The following is a 23935-nucleotide window of genomic DNA, read 5'->3' as shown; positions in this document are numbered from 1 at the left end:
AAACAGAGACTGGAATTGAAAACTAATGGTTACTCTCACCGCCATATACGAAGCATAGCAATAGTAATAAAACAATTTTCCTCATGAATTCTTTAAGCAAAAAATCCTAAGAGTAATTTGAGAAAGTTGTATAGTAAATTATCTCTGCCTTTTTGAAATAGGGAGAAAGCAGATACATTAAAGTATCCTCTACATGTAATTTACATATAGCTGCAAGGTATAATGAAGTCAGTAGTAAGAGATGTGAAACCCTTGGATTAGGAGAGAAGAAATGATTTAAAATGTTAACAGTTACCACCGATTTTGTGTATTTTCCTGGCTTGTATTCTCCCGTGATCTCTAGAACAGTCCTGTCAAGAATGCTTCCCAAGACTGGGGATTTCTTTCCCTGGTGGTATGGAAGGATGAGGGCTGGACTGAGTGAGGATATGGGAGTGTCAGTTTGCACTTTACCACCAATCAGCTGGACTGCATGAAATGACCTTCTTTTCATTCTCCATCTGGGAAACTCCTACTCATCTTTCAAAACTCAGCTCAGGTGCTACTTCCTCTCGGAAGCCTTCAAGGATACCCCTAGGGAGAGTCTCTGGGTGCTTATACACTTTGCTCAGTCTCTTTTAGAGTATTTTTTGCTGTTTCATAATTTTGGTTTACCATACATGGTTTACTGACTAAAATATAACTTTCTCAAAGGCAGGCAACGTGACCTGCTATCTTTAATTCTTGGGCACGTAGCACGGTATTTGACTAAATAAATGATTAATTGAATTAATGTCCCTAGGTACCTCATGCAAACTCTCTGGTACTGCATTTTCTTCATCTGTAAAAGGAAGGCATCCATCTGTTTTCTCAAGTTCCCATCCAGTTCAAATGCTCCTTGAATGTATAATATTTAGTTACAGATATTCCATCCAGATCTTTTCTAGGGGTAGGGCAGACAGAGTTACCTCTGGGATTCTGCCGTCTCCTCTTTGAACCCTCTCCATGCATCCGATTCCCCTGCACATCCTGGATATGACTCTTTTCCACAGGCCCTTGCACTCAGCTACTTGTCAGTAGTGTCAAGGTTAAGAGCACAGATCCTGGAGACAGACTGTCTGAATACAAATACTGGCTCTAGCACTTACTAGCTATATGACCTTGGGAATGTTATTTAACCTCTCAATTCCCTAATTTTCAAATAGGGACGATGATGGTGATGATGATAATGATGGTGATAATAAATTGCGTCTACCCCATAGGGTGTCTAAGACAGGTTCTGATCAATCAGAATGAATGCCAGCCTTCCTGGACATAGGACTCTACCCCACCCCATGCTGAGTGTGTTGTGGTTGTTGACTGTTTCAGAGAATGGGAAAAATAAGGTTTTAGTAAAAGATACTACAATAGATATTTTCAATAGGCAAAGGGGGAGGCATAATCCAGGTCAAGTCCAGGTCCTAGAAGGCTCACCCCAAGACAGGTTTCCAAGCTCTGTTGATTTCACAGGCAATAAATAATGAGACCAGGCTGTGGAACTTACTCTTCCTCTGTCTACTTTTTATCAGAAAATAATATTAGGTGGTTTCTCAAGAGTTATGTTTCTCTGATCATATCTGCAACTTAAGAAACTGTTATTTTTAATAATAGTAATTAATAGTAGAATAACACTTTATTTTTTTTCATAAGATTCTCACAATCCTGTGAGATGGGTAAAGAAGTTATTATCTGCTCTTTTAAAAGAGTGATCACTAATCTATTGTATTTAGGAGTGTTAAACATGTAAGATTTTTGGCAATGCTTTGGAAACTTACATGGACATTGATGAATCAGCAGAGTAACTCAGATTCTCTCCATCAATTTCCTGGAATCTAATTGTAAATCTTGGATGATTTTAGAGTCTAAGTATAATAACTTATATTAAATGGATCCATAGCTTAGAAATTGTTGCTGTCACAAATAATATATTACTTCCCTTACTCCAAGAATACAAGGTAAGTAACTTTTTAAATTCACAGAGCAAACTAGAAATAGACATGCCAAATTCATAGATTAGGTATAAAATGATGTAACAGCATACCTTTGAAATACAAATCTATCAGGAGCTCTATAGACCACCTCTCCTTTATGGAAATGAACATGGTGTTTGGTCACAAATTAAAATTCCACTTGACAGAATACATGGTGCAGAATGAATAATCTTCACTCAAGCAATTCACAATTATACTCCTAATCCTCTCTCACTGTTCATTATATTAATACAGACTTGACTTTTAAGGGAATGCTTGACAACGGTTAAAACTAATGCCTTAAAATGTAAGCTTGGGTATAGATACAGATCTATGGAATAGATACTAATATATAATAGCTGGATCTTCTGTATTGAATGCTAGATGGGTATTTGTGTGCTGGTAATCTTATTTGACAAGTCCAGAGAAAAAGAATTATATCACTCCTCACTAAATGCAATTCTGGTGATGCTTTCTTATTCCTGAGAGCAAGTGAGGTAAACAATCTTTTTTTATTGAACAGATTGATGGAATAATATTTTGGAAAAATTATAGGGAGTAAACAGATGGGAAATGGGAGAAAAGCCACATGGGTAAGAAAAATCATGAGTTTTCACTATATAACTATAAAATATAAAGGACAATTCTTTTGGGAACTCCATAGGTCACTTGATTCAACAACCGTGATATATTTTCGTTTCAGCAAAGCTTCTAAACTTTGGGAGTACGGGAGTTTTATGACATACGGCTCTCAGCACCAGCTGTGACAGAGAAAAAGGCCTGTTGATAGAATAATTCTGATTAAGATAATAAGATCCTTGGCTGGCCACATTTAATAGCTCACAGGAAATTTTAGGGTGGAAGTCAGCCAATAAGCCCATCTTCATTTGCCCTTTCCTTTGAGTTGGCATAAACAGTAGACACTTACTTATTTCTTTGAAAAATTAACTCCTTAAAAAATTTTAATGGAGTCATTTCACATGGTAGTCCAGCCTATATTTTAAATTAGGTAAAAGCTTTAAAATAACTCCCTATCTTACTGGCTTGCTACATCCCCTTCTTGTCCTCATTATGTCATCCTGGGCATTGTGTCATGACTACGAAAGGTGGAGGGAACATTCAAGAACTGGAACCATTTGAGATGGGAGTGCAGGAAGGAAATGCCCCATAAGGAACTCTGAATCCATGTAGAGAAGGATCTTAAATGGCTAGGATTAGACCACAGATGATTTTTTTTTAATTAATTAATTTACTTTTGGCTGCGTTGGGTCTTCATTGCTGCTCTCAGGCTTTCTCCAGTTGTGGCGAGCGGGGGGCTGCTCTTAATTGAGGTGCACACGCTGCTCATTTCAGTGGCTTCTCTTGTCGCGGAGCACAGGCTCTAGGCACACGGTCTTCAGTAATTGTGGCGTGTGGGCTCAGTAGCTGTGGTTCGCGGGCTCTAGAGCACAGGCTCAGTAGTTGCGGCGTGCGGGCTTAGTTGCTCTGCGGCATGTGGGATCTTCCCGGACCAGAGCTCGAACCCGTGTCCCCTGCATTGGCAGGCAGATTCTTTTTTTTTTTTTTTTTTTTTTTTTGTGGTACGCAGGCCTCTCACTGCTGTGGCCTCTCCCACCGCGGAGCACAGGCTCCGGACGCGCAGGCTCAGTGGCCATGGCTCACGGGCCCAGCCGCTCCGAGGCATGTGGGATCCTCCCGGACCGGGGCACGAACCCGTGTCGCCTGCACCGGCAGGCAGACTCCCAACCACTGTGCCACCAGGGAAGTCCCGCACAGATGATTTCTAATTAAGAGTGCTATGGATTGAAGCATTGTGCCGTCTCCAAATCCATGTGTTGAAATCCCAACCCCCAAGAGGATGGTATTAGGAGGTGGAGACTTTGGGAGATGATTAGGCCATGTGGTTTGAGTCCTCATAAATGGGATTATCACCTTTATAAAAGAAGCCAAGAAAGTACCCTTGCCCCTTCCTCCATGTAAGGTTACAGGGAAAAGGCAGCCCTTAATGAGACAACAAGCTCTTACCAGACACCAAATCTGCGAGCACTATGATCTTAGACTTCCCAGCCTCTAGAATGATGAGATATAAATGTTTGTTGCTTAAAAGCCATCAAGTTTATGGCATTTTTGTTATAGCAGTCCAAATGGACTAAGACAGGGAATTTGGCATAATCAGATTTGTGCTTTAAAAAAATCACTCTGGTGACAATATGGAGGACAGATTGGAAGGGAAAGACATTGGACTTTGTGATATTACTTGGAAGATTCTAGAAATAGGCTGAGGGGAGAAATGCTGAGAAACTGAACTAAGACAGTGACTCTGGGAATAGAAAGGAGAAAACAGATTCAAGACTAGTCATCAGGTCTTGTCCTTTCTCTCTCTGAAGTACCTCTACCAGTTTAGTCAAATGTCTCAATAATGCCCTTTAGAGCATCTTGCTTTCCTCCAGTCCAGGATCCAGTCCAGGATCACGTATTGTATTTGGTTGCTGTCTCTTTAGTCTCCTTTAATGGGGAAACATTCATCAGTTTTCCATTATCTTTCATGACACTGACATTATTAAAAAGTACAGGTCAGTTCTTTTATGGACTGTTCCTTAGTTTTGGTTTGTCTGGTGCTTGCTCATGATTCGATTCAGGCTATGCATTTCCAGCTGGAATACCACATAGGCAATGTCATGTCCTTCACAGGGTCACATCTGGAGGCCACATGATGTCTGCCTGCTCCTCATTGGTTATATTCATCTTGATCACCTGGTCAGGGTGTTGTCTGGTTACTCCATTGTACAGTTACTGTTTCCCTTTTTGACCAATAAGCAATCCGTGGGGAAATACTTTATTACCATATAAATGTTCAGCTCTGCGGCAAATATCCCTCCCTGGATTGAGCATTCTCTTTTTTTTTTTAATTAATTAATTAATTAAATTTTGGCTGCGTTGGGTCTTCATTGCTGTGCGCGGGCTTTCTCTAGTTGCAGCGAGCGGGGGCTACTCTTCATTGTGGTGCACAGGCTTCTCATTGCAGTGGCTTCTCTTGCTGCGGAGCAGGGGCTCGAGGCTTGCGGGCTTCAGTAGTTGTGGCACGCAGGCTCAGTAGTTGTGGCGCACGGGCTTAGTTGCTCCGCGGCATGTGGGATCTTCCCCGACGAGGGCTCAAACCCATGTCCCCTGTATTGGCAGGTGGATTCTTAACCACTGTACCACCAGGGAAGTCCGATTGAACATTCTCTGATGATTCCTGTCCAGATGAATTTTTACCATGTTGGTTGAAAAATGGTCATTTTTCCAGAAGCTCCTTTTTTAACTAGACATAGTGTTGCCTGAAATCTATCTATATATATATATATGAAATATATATGTGATATATAGTTGTGGTTTTGTGGCTAAATTCTCATAGAACTGTTCTGTGGGACTTCCGGGAAGTCTCCTTAAAAGCACAGGGGTCAGGGGTGAGAGGGTGGCAGGTGTCTATCTCCCTCCCTCCTCCTTCCTGCTGCCTATAACACAAACATGATAGCTGGAGATCTGTCAGTCAACTTAGACTACCTTGTATCTTGCAAATAAAATCCTCAAACAGGATTTTGAGGATTTTGAGGATACCATAACATCCTCAAAGAAAAGAAATTGGGTCCCTGTTGACACCGTGAAACTTCCAACCAGCCCTGGACTGCCCACGTCCAGACTTCTATCTTGTTTAAGCCACTATTTTGGGGATCTCTCTTACAGATGAACAAAAGCTTCTAGCTAGATACATACTTAGTAGTTGAATCTTTGAGAAAGTATGGGCAGCTTCCTCGGTAGAGCATGAAGTAAGAAGAGAGAAGGGTTAAGGATTAGAGCCCTGAAGAATACTGAATAGTAAAGGAGCCAGTGTAGAAATCTATGAAAAAATCCAACATCAGGACAGAGTGGTGCTTCCAAAATCAAGGGAATAAAGAGGTTGAAGGGAGAATGGCATGAACAGTTCAAATATCGTAAGAGTTCAAATGAGATAAAACTGAAGAGCCTCCACTGAGTTTGGCCATTACAGGTCTTTGGTCACTTACCAAGAAGAATTTTATTAAAATGCTCATTTTCAGTGGTTTCCAGGAAAAACATTTTACAAAAATGAATAAGAAAATTCTCTGCCCTTAGGAGCTTACTGTCTAGAAGGAAAACAGAAATTCATAATCACAATATATAGCATATTATAGGACTTAAAAATCGGTACATGATAGGAGCCGTGAAAAAAGGAACTCATTTCAGCTTGATGTACTAATTGGAGGATATAAGGTTTGAGCTGAACCTTGAAAGATGATTGGAATTTCCCCCATGAAAAGGACATTCGAGACTAAGAAAACAGAAAAAGCAAAGATTCAGAAGTTATAAAGTATAGGATTTACTCTTGAAACATCTCACTTTTCTGGTGGTGGTAGGATAGGGTTTTAGAGACTTGGGTGTAAGGTGATAGGGCTTCAGAGGTGGGCTGGGGCCTCACTGTGGAAGGCTGCATAAAACAGCAGAGAGGACGGACCTTCTTCTGTAAGCACTGGGGAGCTACCACAGGTTCTTAAGGGGCAAGTGATTACTATAAATGTTTTATAAGGATGTGACTAGAGGCCAGGTATCGGGGGAAGAAATTAGTGATGGGGATTACTTAGAAGATTTTGCCATGGTTGTGGCTAAATAGCATGAGCATAAATATGGGCAATGGCAGTAGGAAGGAAAGGAAGAGGATGAATTCAAGAACCATTGCAGAGGGTGGTGAAGGGAAAGTGTCCTGAAAATATTATTACCATAGGATTCCTGTCTTTGTAAAACACTACCCCTAAACCAGGCTTGGGAGACCTAAACAAACCATGGAGTGATTCCTGCTGCTGTTGGTGTAGCCTTCCTCCCTAATGCCAGCTGGAGTAGCCTTCTGCTAACTATAACAGTGAAGAGCAGTCTGTGGTCATCAGAAGTCATTATTCTTTAGAATACCCATCTAACAAAAGCTTGCCACCACTTATTAAGTACCTAAGTGACAGTCACTGCATGAGCGCTTCGTGTATTTTACCTAGAGATCTTTACATCAATACAGTAAGGAATAATTTCCCATTTATCAGGTGTGGAAAATGAAGCCCATTGAAGGGAGAGAACTTGGCCAGGGTCACTCAGGACTTTCCAAGTCCAAGGCACTTAGCCTGATGGAGATGATGACCAAAATGCACAAAATCCTTTGAACCTTTACTAAAACATTTGCCTTTTCAGGATAGCTAAATTTCTGTCTTTTCCCTTTACTTAAAAAAAAAAAAAATCCTCCTATCTAATCTCTTGTCTTTCTTACCAATATACATCCAAATACATTGCAAGTATTTCTGAAAAAATGATTTCAACATTAGGCCTTCCGTGTACTTGACTTTCTTTTTTTTTTTTTTTTTTTTGCGGTACGCGGGCCTCTCACTGCTGTGGCCTCTCCCGTTGCGGAGCACAGGCTCCGGACGCGCAGGCTCAGCGGCCATGGCTCACGGGCCCAGCCGCTCCGCGGCATGTGGGATCTTCCCGGACCGGGGCACGAACCCGTGTCCCCTGCATCAGCAGGCGGACTCCCAACCACTGCGCCACCAGGGAAGCCCTACCTGACTTTCTTGACTTCAATCCACAGTCATATATTAGATGATGCTCCTAAGTTTCCTCCATGTGCTGAACTTGGATTCTTTGTGTTCCAGCTAACAAATGATTATTTAAGGTCGGAGAGGGAAGTTGGCTGGTAGGCAACAGTCTGCCTTACACTGTTTGGACAAATATTTGAATAGTTTAGTGCATTTTGCCTTTATTAAAAGAGTATAAAATATAGATAAAAGTGTTGATAATAGGAATAAGAAGCATTGGTCTTATAAATTTAATACAACCATGACAGTCAGAAAGGAGCAAATCTTCAGCCTCCTCAGATGCTTTTTAGACTTCAACTGATTAATTTTTTATCCAGTTGTGATGGAAAAATGCAAAATTGAGAATATGAGTAAAGTGCTAGAACCACATTATCAGAGATTACATCTACACACACACACACAGGAATAAAATCCTCCCTTAAAATATATAATTCTATTATTTAGCTTCACACATTTTACTCTAATTCACATTTTCACAAACTCATATATGAAAAGGGGAATCTCTGCTTCTCTTTATATTCGTAGTTCTTAAATCTTGTGGGCTTTTTAAAATAACTTTTCTGTTTCTTCCTAACACCCACCTTCTTTTACTCTTAAGAGAAGTCTAATGCTGCCGTTTCCCTATGTTTAGCTCGAACTTTTCCTCTCTGTTCTGAACTGCAACCCTCACACCTTCATTCCTTTCTATCAGTTGCACTTGCTTTCCTTTCCCCTAAAATGTTTCCTAAATGTCTGGATGATTTTTCTTCCCAAAGTGATCCTAAGTGCCTTTAAGCAAAGAAATTAGGAATACAGTCAACATAAAGAAGTAAGAACTAGAAATAGAAATAACTGATGTATTGGCATCTTCTTAGTATTTTATTCCATGTGGATTATTTCTTGATTGTGCACTTTAGACCACAAGAACTATTAGAATTCCTCTGCTTGGCACAGTCTTGAGAATCCTGTTATAAGCACCAAATGCAATATTAAGAAATGAAATTTAGTGAATAGTGCACACAGAGGACCTAAATTCCAATCTAATGTCTGCCTCTTGTATAATAATTAACCCCACAAAATCTTGCTCATTTTAGACTTTGTAGAAGGAAAAACAAATCTAAATTCATGAAAAATGTGAATCAGGGACTATTTTTAAAAGCCAAATCGTTGTGTTATTTTCCTATACCTAGAGTAACTTGAACTGCTGAGGAGGGTTTTCTAAGCTTTGCCTACTCTAATGATCGAATAACACTTTGGGTAGTTAGTAGGATCAATTTAAATATAAATAGCAAATGCATGTATCGCCTTAAAAACCTTTCTTCTTTTAAGTAGGCTAGCATCCTAACCACACAATCACTGTCTCACTTAGGGGACTAATTTGCTCTTGGGATAGCACTGAGAGTTAGTCCCTCCGTGAATGGTTTCGTTAGAGATTTACATTTTATTTTAATCTCAAGAATGAGGGTTACATCTCTGACAAAATTAGAAAGGGATTCACTGAATGAAATAGCATATGTGATTTCAACTGTGAGGGACGGGGTCAAACATTGTCTTAAGTGGTAACCCCCAGACTATCACTTTCCATTTATCATAATTAGGTGGTAGTTTTGTTATGTCATCAAGTGCATGGGCCTTGGAGTTAGAAAAACAAATCTGGATTATACTGAGAATTTGTGGATTTTGAAACACTTAGATACAGCACTTAACTGATGCCACCCCATGGCCCCCCACCCCCCAAATTCTTAGGGACAAAATAAAGGGACAGCAAAGTGCCATTCAAAACCCACAAGATTTAGAGTAAAATGACCAGTTTGTATCTGGAGCACATAGCACTGTGACTTTAGACAAGTCCTGTAACCTGCCTGAGCCTGTTTCCCAGCTACAAAATGATACTACCAACCCTCAGAATGCTGTTTTGAGTATTAAGTTCAATCATGCATAAGAAAGTGCTTGAAAACTGTTTAGTATCATTCAAATGCTAGAGTAAAAATGGAGGAACATTTCATTTGCATTTGATTGTTTTTAAAATGAAACTGTTCTTGTCTTGGCCAGGGAGAAAAATTTCCTCCAACACTTGGCATCTTTTGAAAAACCAGTAGTAAACTCTTTCACCCATGATTGACTTGTAATCATTTCATACTTTTGTGAAAAGAAGGAAACATGATTTCAAAAGTAGTGATTTTAGACAAATTGTCAAATCACCCCTACATTTGTGACAACTTTTGGGTCAGGAAAGCATCTCCTTGTAGATGCAATGTGGAGTTTAAAGTGTTTTTTCACAGAAACATCAACAACAACTTTTAGCTACGTTGTTAAAAATTAAATTTTCCTTATGTTTCGTTTAACATGAACTAAAGTTTTACAAAGATAATCCAGTAATAGGATCCTGAGAGATGACAGGCAAGCATTGAAGGGAAGAATTGCCTTTAATATATTTTGTATTTATACGTGAAGGAAAACCAAGATAGTGACTTTTGACTAGGCTAGATCATCTAACTCCAGATAGTGAAGTAATATCATCAACAATTTGTTTATTGTTAGCAGGACTCTAAGCACTGAATGGAGAATACAAAGAGGAAACATAAATATGTAATAACACATCACCTATCAGAGTTCAGAAATATAGAAATTTCACTCTGGCTGAAATGCCAATCATTTCCCCCCTGCCAAAGTCTCCTCAGAGAGCCTGTTGCTCTCTGACCAGCTAATTTGACCAGGGACAGATACTTGGCCCAAACTGAGTCGATCAGATTTTCAGAGACAGGAAGGCTGAATTGGAGGGTGCTGGCATTGAAGACGCAAGGTCATGATGCAAGGTCATGCATTGCCAAAATCGACAGCATGACAGCCCAAAGCCAGTGTTATGAAGGAAAAGAAAGTAAAAACTCTACAGAGAAGCAGAATAACTAATTTGCAGAGAAGAAGGTGGAGCAGATGTGAAACAGGACAAAGAGATTAGGGAACCAAGTAGCTAGAAGGAGAAAGGGAAAGAGAAAGAGAATGAGAGAGAAGCTCTCTGACCATGCATACTTCCTTCAGTTGGGTTCTGAATAATGTCTTAAAATAAGTCTCCTTTCCTTTCCTTGTATGTTTTGGTTCCTGAGAATCAAGGGATACTTTAATAAGCCATTCACTGATTGGACTAGAGCCAAAAGTAAACAAGAAAGGCATCTGAACAGTCAAATTACATTTCGAAAATACTATCTACTAAAGTTCACGTGACACTAAAAGTCTTTCATTGCTTATTTAATTTCTTATAACAGCTTTATTAAGATATAATTCACATAATATAAAATGCACCCCTCTTTAATTACCTGTTTACTTTAAATTTGTTTTAATTCCACCAAGCTTCCAGATTTCATGTCTAACTCTATGAGTAGCCTTAATAACGAAGAGAGAATGGCTAGTAGAAGCTGGCACACTGCAGCAATAAAGTGAGTTGACGGCCTAGCAGCCAAGGAGGAAATAGAAAAACTGTAAATAGGAGAACAATAATTCCAAACGGGGAAAAAGGAGCAATCTGGGGCCACGCAGAGTGTTTTCATCAGGCTTTTCTAGTTCCGAGGAACAGCTCAAGTTACATCTAATATTAGGGGAAGGAGTTGTAAGGAATGAAGAAAACAAGGATCTCAACCCCTCAGGGCCTCGTGGGAACCACCAACGGCCAAATCACCAAACCTCTGGAAGACCAGGCGCTGTAGCAGCGCCAGACCTCAGGAAGACTGGGACTAGGATGCCATGGAGAATCCAAGGTTACCCCAGGACTTCAACATCGCACGTCGTCACCTCAGTGATCAGTTATTTACGGCCTCAGCTCTCCCCTCTGGCTGCGCTTAGCAGTGTCTTGCGTCTTCTCTGTCTCCCCTGACCCACTTCCTCAACCCCTCTTAGGAATTTATAAGCTGCCAGCTCTTGACCTATTGCAACCTGCAGACTCATTCTGTTTGGCCGGTGTGGTGCCTTCACGTTTAGAGTTCCAAAGTCTTAGGGTGGGGCATGAACTTGGCCGTCACCCGAATCTTTGCCAAGCCCGGGCTACCTTCACCACGCCCCCTTCTCTCATTTGCATAGCCCACCCCCGCTGCTGAAGGTCGGAGTTGGTGATTCCTGCTCTCTACCTCTTTTCTACCTCACAGCTTGTGCTTAGCATCAGACTTGCTTCCTCATAACTTTGGCTTATTCTACCCCATTGGCTCTCTGTGTACATGTTTCTAGCTCCCACTGTTCACCAGTAACTCCCAGCTCAAATTCCCCAAAGGGAGAATCCGAAGCACACCACCCAGTTGTGGCTAAACTTTTTCCACTGGTCCATGCTGTAGACTGCTGGCCAGCCTAGAGCATGGCTGCTTTAGGACAGGAGTCCACTCTGTGTTATCAGGTGTGGCTGAGGAACTGCAGGGCCTGCGGAGAACAGAACACAGCTGTCTGGGGCTGACACCTCAGCAGTGCCCATGAGCAGCGCAGGTACCTTTAGTTGGGGCTGAGGGAAAGGTGTCTGCAGTAATTGTCCAGCCCAGTGAAGTCTGAGGGACCTAACTAGGCAAAACCTTAAAAAGACTGAGAGAATCAGGTTCCATCTAGCATCCTCAAAGTCTGTGATCCTAACATGGAGTCTTCAAGAAAAGGTTAAATTGTGTTCAGTGCTCTCTGTCTAAGGAAACAGTGATGTGTATAGTACGCTTTGGAAGAATTTTGAAAATCATGAAAGTAAAAATAATGGAAGGTATTTAATGTGTATTCAGATATTTGAGAAACCTTGGATGGTAAAAACAAAACAAAAACAACAACAACCAAAAAAACTTCATTTTCCATTGAAATAGGAATTTGTCCTACAAAGTTAAGAACAGAAGCTCGGAACGTTTTCTAATCCTGGCTCTGCCACTTACCAGCTAGCAAAATCTTTAGTAATTCATTTCCTCAACTGCCTCATCTATGATATGAGGGTAATAACAGTACCTATCTTGTAGAGTTGTCAGATTAAACTAAATATTCCAAATAAAACCTTTAGAATGGGTACCTGGTGCATAGTTAGTGCTAAAAATTTATTATTGCTGCCATTGTTTTGTTATTATATAAATAAGGGAGTTATGTACTAATACATTAGTAGGATTTTTATAATGGTTGATAACTGTCGAGATTTTCCTCTTTGTACATATATATTCTCTTTAACATTTTGTTCTAGCTCTGTCACACAAATTATGTATTGTATTTCCACATGAAACAAACTGCTTCAGTTGACTTGCTATACTCTATAACAACAGTGTTTTGTTTGAGGGGATCTGAGTTTATTTTAACCCTAGTGCTGGTCTGTCTATCCGTTAGCTTATCTTGGTGCCTAGACTGAAAGGCAACCCTGGCAAGGCAACCTTCAGAGCAGGCCCCTACGTGGATAGCTGTCAATTCAAAAGTAAACACCTTTGAAAAACAACAAAGGCTATAGCTGATGCCAAAGGATTTATCTAAAGTCAGTCTCTTTGGCGTCTCTGGCCAGTTCTAGGTTGACTTCCTGCCTGGAAATAAGACAGGAAAGTGCTGGAATGGGTGCACGCCAAAAGAGCTGAGACCTGAAAGAAGTGGCACTCAATGAAACCATTAGAATCAGTGAGGGAGCTTTAGAAAACATATCACTGCTGGTCCCACTTTACATCAATTAAATTCTAAACCTCAGGGGTAGGGCAGGGGATGGCAGAGGGCAAGCAGCCATATATTTTTTAAATTAATTTTTATTGGAGTATAATTGGTTTACAATGTTGTGTTAGTTTCTGCTGTACAGCAAAGTGAATCAGTTATACATATACATATATCCACTCTTTTTTAGATTCCTTTTCCATATAGGTCATTACAGAGTTTTGAGCAGAGTTCCCTGCAAGCAGCCATATTTTTAAAGCTCCCCAAATGCTTATAATGTGTAGCCAGGGTTGGAACCCCACTAGGGCTTCTGCTAATTTTCTTCTGCCACTGGGCAGGCCCTCCTCAGAAGAGAGGCTTCCGGGCAAGAACAGAGGAAAGGCGAAAAGAAGACCTTGCCCAAGAACATGCTCATCATTGCAGCCACCTCAGGCGTTGGCCAGGCCTTACCCTCTGCTCAGCACTGGGTAGAAACCAAGTGGGAGGAGACAAGAAGATTGTGATTAGCATCACCTGCCTTCACAGAGCTTTCAGAACAGTTGGGGAGTCAATATTAGCACACAAGAAATGGTCGCAGAACTGTGAAGCATTACTTTGTGGCTGTGATTGAAGGGGCATGCTCTGAGAGTTCAGCCAAGGGTGAGGTGAAGGTCAACACGGAGGAGACAGAAACCTCCTGAGGATGAATCAGATCTGGGCACAAAGGGAGCCTGGGGAAGGCAGTTACAAGAACAGTGAACAGAACGAACAAAGAAAGGGCGTGGGGTGGCACAAACAGTGATGAGACCACTCTATCGAGGATGCAGGATATTCCTGGGGAGTAGTAGGAAATGCACTTGGATGATTTAAGTAGACTGGGGCCAAATTTTAGAGGGCTGGTGTATTAGCCTGAGTAATTTAAATGTCATGAAATAGGAATGCTGTCCTGGGGTCTTCAGTAATAATAGGCAGTGTTTCTGAGTAATCTAACAGAATATTGGAGGAGAGTAGAGATAGCAAGGCTGAGTAATATTGATTGTTTCAATAATCCCAGTGTGGAAAAGAAAACCCTGAAGGCCTATCGGTTATCATAGAAACAGATGAAGAGTAAATCCTAGAAATAGCTGTACGTTCCTTTTGTATGTGCTTATTTTGATTTTTATCAGATTATATAATATATGCACATTATAAAATTTGAGAAATCACAGAAAAGTAAAAAGGAGAAAAATGCATAATCTCTCTAAATACAAGCAACCACTGCTTTGACATATTTTTTCCAGTTTTTCATATATTTTTATGTGGTTGTGATCTCACTGTCTAAGCAATTTTGTATCCCATCTTTTTTTTTGTTTTTTCTTTTTGCGATACGCGGGCCTCTCACTGTTGTGGCCTCTCCCGTTGCAGAGCACAGGCTCCGGACGCGCAGGCTCAGCGGCCATGGCTCACGGGCCCAGCCGCTCCGCGGCATGTGGGATCTTCCCGGACCGGGGCACGAACCCGTGTCCCCTGCATTGGCAGGCGGACTCTCTACCACTGCGCCATCAGAGAAGCCCTGTATCCCATCTTTAATATAATATGTGTGAGAATTTTTCTACATCCTTAATAGCTTTAAACTTTATTATTACATTAGCTGTGTTGTCTCTATTGGTATGGATGCACTGTGATTTATTTGTAGGACAATAGATTTCAAATTTCTTTCAATTCTTCCCCTGTTAAAACAGTGCTGAGGGCTTCCCTGGTGGCGTAGTGGTTAAGAATCCGCCTGTCAATGCAGGAGACCTGGGTTCGAGCCCTGGTCCGGGAAGATCCCACATGCCGCGGAGCATCTAAGCCCGTGCGCCACAACTACTGAGCCTGCTCTCAAGAGCCCACGAGCCACAACTACAGAAGCCCGCGCACCTAGAGCCCGTGCTCCGCAACAAGAGAAGCCACCACAATGAGAAGCCCACGCACCACAATGAAGAGTAGCCCCCCGCTGGTCGCAACTAGAGAAAGCCCATGCACAGCAACAAAGACCCAACACAGCCAAAAATAAATAAATAAATTTATAAAATAAAAAAAAAAAAACAGTGTTGAGTAGAAGTATATCTCTATATATTAAATGTGCCCATCTTGGTTGTTATATCCATAAGATAAATTCCTAGATATGCCATTACTGAATAAAAATTTTTTTTAATTTAAAGCTCTTGCTACTTACTGAGAATTTGCATTTCAAAGTATTGAATTGATTTGCACTCCTGCCAACAGAATATAGCAATGCTGTTTTCACTCTAATTATCTTTCCTAATTTGCTAGAGTAAAAAAATGAAATCTAATTTGTATTGTTTTAATTTGTGAGGTTGAACTTTTTATGTGTCTATTAACCACTTGTATGAATGATTTGTCCATTCTCTTTTCCCATCTAGAAATAGTAAGAACAAACAAATTTTAGAATTAGTAATATACTGAGGATGAAAAAGAAGATTCAAAGTTCTTGGCCAAAATAAACAAGAGAAAGCAAAAAAATAAATAAACAAAATGAAAGGTCAGATAGCAATCTAGAAAAAAATTGCAACACATATGGCAGAAAAAAGTCTGCTTTCCAAAAAATAGAAAGAGCTTATACCAATCAACAGGTCAACAATCTAATAGAAAAATGGGCAAAGGACATGACAAGTAGTTCTAGAAAAGGAAATACAAGTGGATTTTAAACGCAAACTGATACTCAGCCTCACTCCCAATAAAATATGCAAGTTAAAATGAAAATGAGATGGCATTTTCACTTAGATTTGCAAAGACCAAAATGTTTAATAACAGACTTTCTCAAGGAGTTGTTGGAAAACAGGCACTCATCCATGGTTGATACACTGTTAATTTATGTGATCACTTTGGGGGACAATTAGACAATAGATATCAATGTGGAAAGTAGACATATCCTTTGACCAACAATTCTACTTTTGGAATTTATCCTACAGATAATTCACAATTTGCACAAAATACTATATAACCCAGATAATCATTGCAAATTTGTTTATAGGAGCATAATATTGGAAACAACCTAAGATACGTCAATAGAAGATTATTTAAGTAATGCATGGTGTATCTGTACAGTTGAATATTATGCATCCATTAAAAAGAACAGTGTGCCTTTGTGGGTACTGATATAGCATTTCTCCAAGGTATTTTGTTGAAAAAAAAATGTAAGTTGCAAAGACTACCACTCTGTAAAAGGGGTGAGGGTGGGCAGGATAGATATTCATTTGCTTGTATGTGCACAAACTTGTTTTGCTTTGATACATGAGACACTGACAATAATAGTTGCATGGGGGAGGGGCATTGTGGGAACTGAAGGGCAGAGGTTTACAAAGAGAATTTTCGCTCTATCCTTATGTTCCTTTTGAATTTTGTGTCATATATCTACAATGGGAAAATGTGACTGTTAAGAGTCTGGCTTTTCTACATTGTGTAAAACCAAGGTTCAAAAAGGCAGCTGCTTGGATTCTCTCCAAGTTGTGATTTGGAGTAAACTGTATTGTTAGCATTCTACCCTGGACTGTAAGCCCAAGTTTGCAGTGGCTGTCAACGTTGACTTCCCTGTTGAATCACCAGCATCTAGCCCAGATGGAAGGTGTTTAATAAACATGTCTTAGATGAGTTCCAGGATTCTAATCTAAAGAACAGAAAAATGAAGCTGCCATAGAAAGAAACAGGTCAATGTGAAAGGAAGAGTCAGAGACAAAGGCATTTAGGAGTGTAAAGAAGATACCTTGCAAAAATGTTGCAAGGTTATCAGACTTCAGAAGGAGTGGGTCAGTGCCAGCCTGCTCCTCCTGTACCAGCGCTGTTGTCCACAGCAATGTCAAAGCTGTGGCGAGGAAGCTGGAGAGGTGGGCAGGGCCGAATTGTGACGGGCCCTAGACAGGATGCAATGGAGTGAGCAGAATGAATGACAGAAGTCAGAAAGAAATTGAAAGCCCAGACATATTGTTCAGACTACTTTGGCTTCGAGAAACAGATCAAAACCAAAGAGGGACTTTATTGGCTTGTGTAACTGGGACGTCCAGAGATTTGACAGTATCGGTTAAGATATTCTTTCTTTCTCCACCCAGCACACCCACTTTTCTGTGCTGGATTTATTCTCTTGTAGACTCTTTACATGTGCTGGCTTCTGACAACTCCAGTTTTATAATTAACCGGTAGGTGGTCCCAGTGGTTCCTAACAGTTCTAGTAAATTCTTAGAAATGATACTTATTGGACAACTTGAATCGCATGCCCATCCCTGAAATAATCCTGTTCAAACTACTAGAAGACCAGGCAAGTGTCATAGATCACTGCTAAAGGGTTAACACCACTTTAATCTTATGAACCAAGAGTGAGGGAGGGGTAGTCCTCCAAAGAAATCAGGATGCTGTTTCCAAACACATAGTGCTGAACAAGTAAAAACAATAATAGCACTCCACTCTAAGCAAAAACAAAAGATCAAATGAATATTTTTCCATTCTTTAATAATAAAAATTGGAAAGCATCTTTGGAGGGAGAAAAAGTCAAGATGCTAGAGATGGTGGGAGAAATTGTGGGAGCAAACTCTGGAAGAAATGGGAAGTGAGGGTGTTCAGATGGAAACACTGGTGGTAGAAAATAATTATGGACTCATAGGGCTGGGAAGGATCATGGAGGCCACCTAATGCAGCTCCCTTTCTTCTATTCTGCGAGCCTCCACACATGAATTAGGCTCCCTTACAGGACCATTCGAACTCTACTTGAACATATTCGTAATGGATAGCTCATGATTTCAGAAAGTATTTAATTTAATTGTCATACAGGTTTGATTCTTTAAAATGTCTGCTTTTCATTGAGCTGAAATCTAGTTCTCAGTTTGCCCTCTGGGTTAACAAACCTCAAGGCTACTCTTTTCATCAGACGATCCTTTAAGAGTTGGAAGACACTTACATTCCTTCCCCAGTCTTTTCCCTTTCAGCCAAGCACAACCAGTTCTTTTGACCACATATCAGGCAACGTGGTTTCCAGCTTTTTCTACAGCCTAATTGTCTTTCTCTGGATTCACACTGATTTATATGTGTCTCTCTATGTCTTTATCTTTATTGCCTCCCTTTATCTGGACACTATACTTTACTAATGCAACTTAAGATTTCATTGGCTTTTTTTGCAACACTGCACAAACTCTCCCATTTTGAGCTTGTTACCAGTAAAATCCCCAGGTCTTTTTTCTCATGAATGGTTGCCAAGTCAGGTTTTGTAACTATGCAAGTGGTATTTTTTTTTGAGCCAGAAGAATGGAACTTCCTAATTTTTTCTTTTCAGTCTCTTCTTGTTGTTTCTTTCAGACTCCACCCTGTTACTTCCCTGCCAAAATGTGACTCTTCATAACCGGGTGGTATAAGGCCTATAGACCTTGCTTCAAAAGAAGAACCCTCTGGCGTTCCATTAACCCAACAGGTCTTTTGGCTTATGTGTGGGTCAGTTCTCATGCCTGATTCCTAAATAATCTGATAATCTGGTTTCTATTCTTTGCTGATGCCTTGGTCATATGTTGCACCACTAATAAGTGGGCAGCCTTTCTAGCCCATAGCTTGTGTGTGTGTGTGTGTGTGTGTGTGTGTGTTTGTGTGTGTAACAGTTGATGAGCTTTGACCTGTGTTTCAGGTCAGTCAGCTTTGTTCCAGCTGTTCTAGATGAGCAGACACCAGTGCCTATAAGCTGTCCCCTCCCCGACACCCATGGCCAATGAAACAGTAGCAGCCAGGTCAGCTCCAGAAAGATTTAGAATTAGTCACATCTGGCCTGTGCTTTAAAGCAGAGTTGTGAGAGGCCTAACTAACCATCACCCTGTAGCCAAACTGTCTGATGAGTCTTTGTTCGACCAAAGTCCCAGATTCCTAGATGTCCCCCCACCCTGCCCCAGTCCTTATTGGAACTACAGCCCTCTTTACTTTTGCTGTGTCATCTAAGGTTCAGGTTCCGTTATGAATCCCTCATCTGGTTCATAGAAGATGCTTTTCAAGGAACAATACATCTGCCCCCAGAATTTGGAAAGGCCTCCTTGATCTAAGATTTGCTCACCACTTATTTTCTTAAGAAGCTAATATCTAGAAGGCTTTTCCTACACATCACCCCAGGCCCCCCGGACTAGACCCTTTGCATATAGACCCTCCAAAGTGAGCTAGCATTCACCTTGCTCCTTGGACTTGATGATTTTGACTGCTGACCTCTCCCTGATAGAGGCTAGCTTGCCTCTATCAGGGAGAGGTTTAATTCATCTCCACTGCTTTAATTCATCTCCACTGCTTTAATTCATCTCCACGTTTGCTTTAATTCATCTCCACTGCTCTCTCAGCCTCAATACCACCCTCCTATCAGCTTGAGCCTGCTTCTGCACCAGGAGGTGCTAAGTACTTGAGGCTCTGGGAAAGTGCCAATTATGATAACTAAAGAAAATGTGCAGCTGTGACACTGAGGGTGTGGTCAAAAGTGGAGCCTCTTCTCTGACCCAAAGAAGGAGGGGGTACATTGTGCCAGGGGTAGATACCAGCTGCCCTTTCATCCTGTCTCCTGTAATGCATGCATTCAAGACCCAGTGCAGTCACCCTTAAAGCAGAAGGACTGAGGTCTCAGACTCTCACTACAGTATAGGATTCACACCTCAAACATTTGAAGGGCCTACCTGTTTGCTAGGATTTAGTTCTCAGTTTTCCCACAAATCTCTATAATAGCTCATTGTCAGACTGTATCAACAGCAATAAAGAGATGATATATTAGTGCTTCTGGCTCACATATTCTGTGTCCCTGATGAAGAAATGCTGGCTTGAAGAGCAATGGTAAAGCAAAACCATCAGTGATGCTCTCATCACCTTTCCAAACTTGTTTCGTGTGATGCTCTTTTCGTATTACTTTAAAAAGAGGAACCAGATGTTTTCCTAAGGGGAAATTTCTAACACCTTCTTTCTGAAAAATAAGTCACTGGAATTGAGAGACCATACACTCAGGATTTTCTAGGTTATGACCACAATAAAGTAATGGATGACATCACCTATAGGAGAGAGGTTTTCATGAATCAATGCAGTAAATAGAGTATAAGAAGTAATTACTAAATCTAACAGGAAATTTTCTAGTTCCTAGATACTGGAACAATCTTCCTTACCAATCCAAAATTAGTAGATCGGAAAATTAAAATAATTTTTCTTTATAGTTGCTAGCCAGTCTAAGATTAAAACTGAAAAACCAAGCTTAGATGTGTGTGATTTTTTCAGAGCAAAATAGAAAGTACCTGGAAGGCAATCCAAATAAAATCATTTAAAAAGAAGTAATGCTGACATATCTGCCGAGGAACTGTTCACCAGAATGTTTAGACCAGGTCCAAGAATGTCAATCCCCTGGCTCCTATTCTGATTGTTTTGGGACAGAACACAAATTTCAAAAGGAAAAAACACAAGATAGCATTCAAAGAAACTCTGCCAATCCTGAATTTGAAGATATTAGCAAATGTATTCAGTGTTTTTTCATCAAAGTACAGCTTTGATTTAATACAGACTGTTTAAAGGATTTAAGAGAAATATCATTTATTTCAGAATAAAAACTAATGAGAATGATAGGGAGTAAGGTCTTAGAAGAAGGAAGAAGGGAGTGAATTCAAGGACTCATGGGAAAGGATGTAAGATTGGCTCGTCTTCTGAGACAGGAGGAAAAATAAGAAATACTTGAGTAAGAGACAGAGAGAGATGACACAGAGAAAGGGAAGATGAGAGGGTTGATGATTCCCTAAAGGCCTGGATGTTTCCAGTAAAGCAATAAGGGCAGGAAGCTACCTTTTTCCCTCGCTAGACTGTAAGATCTGTTAGGGCAGGGACAGGATCTGTTTTGTCCCCTACCATATTACCCTGCCACTTAGCACAGTGCATGGCACATTATTGATTCTCAATTAGTATTCGTTGAATAAAATGAATGAAAGAGTGTGGGCACTAGGGACTTAGAAGAGTGGGACATGCTGGGAATGGCTATGTTAGGAATCAACCAGAAATGAATAATGTGGTTGCTAATCTGAGGTTAGGTGGTATGCATTTAAATTGAATCAGCATTTCTCTGAAATTCAGAAGCAAGAACAGAAAAGCAGACAGACGGGAACTAGCGTAACAAGAGAACAGAATGGAAAAAGGGTAAGAGGGTCTAGTATGCCTGCGAGAGTGCTGAAGGTCAGGCTGAAAATGGGGTCAAGGATGGGGACAGACTGAAAGCAACAATAGATTGCCAAGGTCACAAGATTACAAATACTTCTGAGTGCTTTAGGCAAAGAGTCCCTTTAAAACACCAGTGTAGCATATAGCTTTGTAACAGGCTGAGCATCCAGTTCAAATTTTTACTCTAAATTCTGTGAATATTCAGACATGAATTGTATCTTATAGCCCAAATTCTTGTAGCCCAGTGTGTTAATTAAATGAATAAAAAAGGGAGGAGAAAAAGAAAGAAGACATGATTGACATGTGTTATGTCTATTAAAATTATGAGCTACTCAGATTTTTTGTGTCTATAAGTGTATATAAGTATTTGGGGGTGTATATGTAATACTATTCACAAATACACATTACATCATAAACATCCCTAGATATTTTCTGCAGTATTGGGGTTGATAGCAATGATTGGAAAATCTGTCAATTAATTGAGTTCTGCTCTATCTTCTGTGTGGTAGGATGGAGCCAAGATCTGGTAAATACTGGGCTTGAAGACCCAGGGGACAGGCTGGAGATTTGGAATTGCTGAGGACAGAGAACCAGAACCAAATTCCTTGTCCAGAGCCCAGTTACTGAAAGGAAAGGGCCTAGAAATGACACAGTTTCACCAGGATCAAAGACCGTGGCACCAGCCAGGTCAAACAGAGGGACAAATTGGCAGGTACCATATAGAAAGTCAAAATCCAGAATTACTATGTATTTGCCTCTTTGGAAGGCCCCAACGTCAAACCCTTTGCTAAAACCCGTCCGCTGTTTAAGTTCTCTGCCTTCAGTATCAAACATATCAATATTTTCCCTTCTAGGATTTTCTATTTAAAAGGTGAATCTTGGGCTTCCCTGATGGCGTAGTGGTTGGGAGTCCGCCTGCCGATGCGGGGGACACGGGTTTGTGCCCCGGTCCGGGAAGATCCCACATGCCGCGGAGCAGCTGGGCCCATGAGCCATGGTCGCTGAGCCTGTGCGTCCGGAGCCTGTGCTCCGCAACGGGAGAGGCCGCAACAGTGAGAGGCCCGTGTACCGCAAAAAAAAAAAAAAAAAAGGTGAATCTTTGGAATTAATTTTCTTATCACCTCTTCTTGAAATGTTATTATAAATTCTTTTAATTTTGTTCATGTCGTTTCTTCTGCAAATACATGTACTCATATACTTAGGATTCTCAGGCTGGAAATTCTTCACTTGTGAAATATCAATGCAAAGGTACATTAGAAGCCTAATTAAGAGAAACAGTGACTCATTGTCAGATGGGAGTGAGGTGGGAGAAGAGAATGAAAGGAACTTCCACTCTCCTCCAGATATCCTAAGTCTTCAAAACTTAGGAAAGTTTTGAATGTTTCAAGGGAATCCATTGTTCATTTAAAAGGAAAACAAAAACTCTACACTTGTTTTCCTATTGGGTCTATAAATCAGTAAAATATTAAGGTGGAAACAAAAGAAATACCTCTTTGCAATTGATCATCTACTTCAGTCATACAAGTCCTTGTATTTGATTGTGTTGCAGATTTATGCTTCTAAAAATAGTATGTCTCAAGTATTCTTTCTAAATCCCAAAGTGCTTGCTACTAAATTATTTTTCCTCTATTCAATGCTGAATCACAGAGAAGATAATTTAAAAGATCTCATGTGATGTATGGAACCAACATTGTACAAAATCTGGATCGGGCACCCTCCTGTTCTCAGTAAAAGATGAATTATCATACAACTTTAGTGTGTGGGAATTTTTATTTGAACAAAGCCATCTCAAAATCACTGCACTGTAGCAATTGTTTAGTTTCCCCCTCATGTCCTTGAGATATATTGTTTAAAATTTTTGCTTTTATCACAGGACATAAAACAATTTGAGATTGAATACAGATCTCTGGCCCTGAGACTTCAGATATTTTTCTCCCTCGCTCAGTTATCCAACTGGTTTCAAATCTTATTCTCTTTGATCATGGACAAGAATGTTGGCTTGGCACAGTTATTTTAGCTCCAAACTTGTGTTTTTTTGGTTTTTTTTTGCCAACTCCCAAGTATGAATTTCAACAAGTTAACAAAGTTAAATTCTCCCCTCTAGCCCTAAATGTCAGTTGATGCATTCAAGGTATGACATGTCATCTCTTGTCCATCATTTTATATCGTATAGACTTTTCAATTAGCCATTTTGAATTCCAGCCACATTTGCTAGGAAATAACTGTTTAAATACGTCCTCTCCTAACACATTTCTGATGGGATTCCCCTGGCAAAGGTAGATGGGATTTTTAAAATTGGAACCATACTAGAAACAGAATTGTTTTTGGTAATTGCTGATGAGTTTCCTGGCTAGCATACATGGAGCTAAAGTGACAGTTCCATTGAACAGCATGGATGGCAGAAAAGGGTGAAAGATGGCACCTGCAGAAGCTGTCCACTCCCAGTAGGGCTTCGTTCGGACTTAGTTGTCTCTCCCCAGTGTTTTCTCCCTGCTTAAATGTTTTGTATCTTCTTACTGTTTCAGTGCTGAGATTCTGCCAAAAATACTAAACACG

The 23935-nt window shown here is 40.4% G+C and overlaps 1 long non-coding RNA gene across 1 annotated transcript; it reads left to right on the top strand.

Annotated features, from left to right (window-relative positions):
- Window positions 1-2314: 2314 nt before the first annotated feature.
- On the top strand, window positions 2315-22472 carry LOC125961745 (uncharacterized). The gene is made up of 3 exons (XR_007472714.1): window positions 2315-2485; window positions 21889-22091; window positions 22234-22472. It is a non-coding gene; the product is annotated as an uncharacterized LOC125961745 (long non-coding RNA).
- The last annotated feature ends 1463 nt before the right edge of the window (window positions 22473-23935 follow it).

This window comes from Orcinus orca, chromosome 17 (assembly GCF_937001465.1).
Source record: "Orcinus orca chromosome 17, mOrcOrc1.1, whole genome shotgun sequence".
NCBI lineage: Eukaryota > Metazoa > Chordata > Mammalia > Artiodactyla > Delphinidae > Orcinus > Orcinus orca.
This window is presented reverse-complemented; position numbering and strand designations above follow the sequence as displayed.